Source organism: Ptychodera flava, chromosome 16 (genome assembly GCF_041260155.1).
Source record: "Ptychodera flava strain L36383 chromosome 16, AS_Pfla_20210202, whole genome shotgun sequence".
Classification (NCBI taxonomy): Eukaryota; Metazoa; Hemichordata; class Enteropneusta; family Ptychoderidae; genus Ptychodera; species Ptychodera flava.
In genome coordinates this window covers 19,959,150-19,964,119 of record NC_091943.1, presented here as the reverse complement: position 1 = coordinate 19,964,119, position 4,970 = coordinate 19,959,150, and the positions used below count along the sequence as shown (strand labels likewise).

Sequence of the window (4,970 nt, the reverse complement as noted above, 5' to 3'; positions counted from 1 at the left end):
TGAACAGCGGAGGAGTTCACTAATAAAAACTCAACGAGCAAGATACGTTTCATCTATAAATGTTCTTTTAAAATGAAAACTGTTCCATCTGTTTGAATAAACGGTTGAATTATGCAATGGTCTTTGTTCATCTTAGTGTCATTGAAGCTAAGTTTAGCAGTAATTTGCACATGGCAGTGTCTGTTTATTTACGAATGAGATACTGTTCATTGTTATTTGTCACAGCCATCATACGTGCAAGCAAATATTGTCGAATATTTTCTTAATTTGTCAATAATTTTTTTATCTTTTACTGTGATAAATATGCGTATGTTATTCAAAAAAAGGAGACGCAGAAGCTAAGTACTTCACGACTTTTTACATTTCTGTTACAGTGTCTTTCACCCACTCAACAGCTATAAATGATTCAGGTATGTTTTTGTGTTACAAGTCAGTGTCACGTGAACTCCTAGATGATATCCTTCCATTTCATATATTGAATTTCACAGATTGAACTCTGTCAAATGAGAGAGAGAGAGAGAGAGAGAGAGAGAGAATAAAGCACAGCATTTCTACTTTCATTGAGAGCAATGTTACCCGGACATTGATGTCATACAAATGACGTACAGAGTTCACAAAAATTATTTTGTTGACTTATTTATGCTATCTTTGTGGTAATTCTTGACAGCGTCCACGACAGAAGACTTGATGAGAACGGAATCACCAGGAGTAGAAAGCTCTGGAGGTATACTAAAAATGTAATATTTTGTCTTGATGAAAACAGACTTTTCGCGGCTATTCACATCGCGGGCCAAACTTTTTAAAATTTCCACATATAACACAAAAATTCACGTTTTCCTTTTTGTTGTGTTTACAAAAGAAGTTGATGTGTCTTCTTTCCACGAAATATTTTACAATATTTCGACCTTTGTCTTGAAAAGGGTCCGACTCTATCTGAACGGAAAGGAAGCGCCGAGATCTGAACGCTCCGCCAACCATGTAACAAAATAACTTCTAAGCTGTCTGGCCACATCTTGCGTCACTCGAGGCGATTCAATTTTACATGGCATCTAACATGTATAATCCCAAATTTAACTCCCATGTCACTAATTGGGGTTTCCACTGTGATACCGACATAAATGACACTTTCGTGCCAGCACCCCTGCAGGTATAAGAGATTAACAATTAATTTAACAACAATCAATTCAAAACTTAAATCACCATCGATGGAATTGCTCTAAAAACTAGCCAAAGTATAGCATCATTGATTTGCCACATTTTCCCGAAATGAAGGTAGAATAGTTCAGCGTATAATGATTGTGTCAGTATCCTTGATAAAAATTGCAACATTATGTCTCAGCTAGGTATCATCATGGGAACACGATATGAGGTGGCAATATTGCACATTTACACGAGGCAGTGTGTCAGACTGGTGGTGTAAATCTTCACGTAGTACATCCACTGCCAGCGTTACTATATATTAGGCAGTATTTGTTGACATTTTTGATAAGAAGTTTAGAAAACCGTGGGATTCAAAGACATTTCGCTACTCAAATGCTGGTCATTTTATGCATGCAATCGCATTTTTCAATGTAACGCAAACGAAAGATTAAACTAACCTTCGCAATCGTGATAAATTTTGTCACCGTTTATGCCATGTTAGTCATACAAATTAAATGTACAAAGAGTCTGTACAGGCAACAGTTCTCTCAAACTGCGAAGGCATTTTCCTCGCCAGTTGCAACACAGACGAAATACCCTAATGGCGCTCTGCAATTAACATTTCGGTACTTCAACAAGCCATCTACTAAAAAAAGGCTGCAAAGATTGGTCAAAAATTGAAGTTTCAGTGCTCGTAACATCATCTTTATATTTGCAACATACCAGCCCTAAATAACCGTACATAAGTTTGATTTAATGTTTTAGGCGAATTTGTTAATGTTAAACTCGGGACCCTTAGATGTTGTTAGCCCTAGCTAATTTGGTTTCTGACATTTAAAATAAATCTGTCTATGACGAATGATTTGAATATTTAAAAAATCATCCTTTTTAAACCAATACTCTACCTATAGTAGTTTTACGGGAACTTTCAGTGAAGCATCCCCTTTGGATATGGATTAGCTACAGACGCAGTCGGAGCCTTATTTACCAAAATATATCTTTTAAAAGAAAACTAAATTTGAAAGAAAAAATATAACCTGTGAAACAAATTAGATAAAGGTAGCATATCTGACTCACGATGATTTTCCTTTGAATACATTTCAAAAGTTGAGAAAGGTTTTGGTTCGTACTGTAATTTTCTGAATTCAAAATGTTTTACGACAAAGCAGTAGCACCGCCACTTGTCTGACATTTTGGTAAACGTGCACTGAAAGTGGCCCACGGTGTGTTTAAATTCATAGATTGAGATTTTCCTCTTCGTTTATATTCGTTCTGTACAATTGTATAAGTTATAATTGTATAAGTCGGATAATATCTGATCACATGATGCTAAAAATAATCAGAGCGTTATTGAAAATTCAAACAAATTCAAACATGGAACCTTTAAAAACTAAAAAATTAGCGAAATTCTTTTAAAACCCCTTCACTGTCTTCAAAAAATCGTGATTCTGTTTACAATTACAATTACACGCAGTCATTCATCTCTCTCTCTCTCTCTCTCTCTCTCTCTCTCTCTCTCTCTCTCTTTCTCTCTCTCTCTCTCTCTCTCTCTCTCTGACAGCAAATACAGCCCTTATCGTGACATTTAGCACTATAGGTGTCTTGGGTGCCACAGCCGGTTTGGTGTGTGCCATTATCATCTTTAGAGGAAACAATAATTGTTGCAACTGCAATTGCTTCAATAATAGTCAATTGTGCTGATGCCTGTCAGTGTCCTCTGAATAATTGCATCAGGTGAAAAGTATGTTTGATGAATACAGTGAGTTTAAATTGGTATCTAACAATCACTCAAGTACGAATAAAAACGATCTTACTGATAAAAAACAGGAAGAAAGAGCCTGTAGATTTCACCTTCCGTCACTTTTCATTCATCCAAAAGAAGATCAAAAAGTTATGTGATTCAAATTTCTCACCATGTTTTGCGCGACTGACCAAAGACCTGCGGAAATTATGGAACACGACAGGACGTGTATTCAGACTTTTAAGTGTTTTTTGTGATTGCTTTTGTTGTGCAAATTGCAAATTTAATATTTTCGCGGAAATATCGAACTCAAATAATGTTTCTGTAGGCATGAATTATTGTTTAGTATACCATTGTTGTACGGAAGGAAATATTTTCTCGTGAGAAGAATAGGATGATGTTAGCTCATAGCACATATTTGTGCTTGTTACTGTGAATCAGATCATCCCTTTCTTCTAACACTATAAGAATAATTGTTAAATAGATTGACAACGTTTAACTTGATTCACTTGGCGAGTCTAAAGTTTCCTTATCGATTGCTTTACGCTAAACCTGGTTGAAGATTGTCATGTAGAACTGATGACGAGTATAGTTCCTAAAACGGCTTGCCGTGGATATGCCCCGAAAAAAATTCTCTGCAATTATTTAATCGGGTTTGCGGCGATATAATCGATTCTTAACATCGGCGTATCATATCCAGATTCAATAAGTCTACATGAAAAAGGAAAACAAAACAAAAACGACACAGATAAATGAAGCCTAATTAGGCTTACAATATTTTCTATTTCACTCCACTTAACTTCAAATTTACTTCGCATACTTACACCATCGACTGCTTTACTCTCAATTACACTGTGTTTCACGATGGATAGAAACGCCTCAAAAGTTGGTATTTTGTTATTCTGTTTAAAGGTATACAAGAAGAATTTAGCTTGCAAAATAATGTAGTTTACCATCATAAATTTGTGGTGGTTTAGGATACCCAGATAAATCACGGGTCTGGTTAATTTGATGTTTTCATTCAGAAAAAATAACCTTTCACATGCACCCAGAAATCTTGTTAATATCTACAATCAATAAAGACATGGTCTTTTGTTTGAATTGATACACGGCAAAAATTTCACAGATTACTTACTACAACATTCATTCTGAACAGACTATCATTTGTAAAAATCAAATTATTTAGCAGCTTTTGTTGAAAACACGTCACTGACGACGATTCAGTTATCACGTGTTTTGTGATACGACAGTGTTTGACCCAATCATCATTACTCAGAGTAAAAATGTCACACAAAATATTTTCTGGCTTCCATTTTCTTAAGACGTTTTAGTCATATTATCTCATAATACTGTTTACTAGTGATTTTTATACAGTCATAGCATATATCACCATGATATAAGTATGGTTTTAAAGGTACATTTAAGGATCTATTTCCCAAAGATGTCTCTCTGAGCTCAATGGGAGTAGCCTTCGCTAAATACCAAAGCTTAAAAGTCATATTTTCTGTAGAACTTTCCTGACGTAAAATGTTTACATTTCTTGTATAATGCGCATGTTATCCTCCGTAAAAATATCATGAATGTATACGAAACCATTTGTGAACGAGTCATTAAAATACACTGAATCTCCTCCAATACGTATATTCTTATTATTCCGAATTATTTTAACACTCTCAATCACATTCTGATGATCCCATCTTTTCACATCAGCCCACATTCGAAAAATATCCATGTAAAATATTGGCAAATTTGATGGAATATGATATCACAATATCAACAAAACAAAAGTTTCCCTCCAGTCTTCAGAAGATAATATGATGGAATCAGTTTCCACTGTCCCTTTGAAAGATAAAACCGTTTGATCCAAGTGAATTTGTTGGCCTGAGGCCAGGACATCAGGTGAGTGAGACCAAAACCCCATCAGAGAAACTCATTTAAAATGCTGTGAAGTTCTGAGAGAAAATACTCTGGAAGATGCAGACGGGAAACTTAATACAGAAACTTTTGAATGAAAAGAGTATTCAAATTGTAATTTTTCCAAGAATAGTAAGGTTTTTACTTCTCCACATAGTAAGTATTTGTTTAACAT

The 4,970-nt window shown here is 35.0% G+C and overlaps 1 long non-coding RNA gene across 1 annotated transcript; it reads left to right on the top strand.

Moving 5' to 3' along the window:
* The first annotated feature begins 372 nt into the window (after positions 1 to 372).
* Positions 373 to 3,097, top strand: LOC139114930 (uncharacterized). Its single transcript, XR_011548000.1, has 3 exons — positions 373 to 410; positions 668 to 724; positions 2,702 to 3,097. It is a non-coding gene; the product is annotated as an uncharacterized lncRNA (long non-coding RNA).
* Positions 3,098 to 4,970: the final 1,873 nt, after the last annotated feature.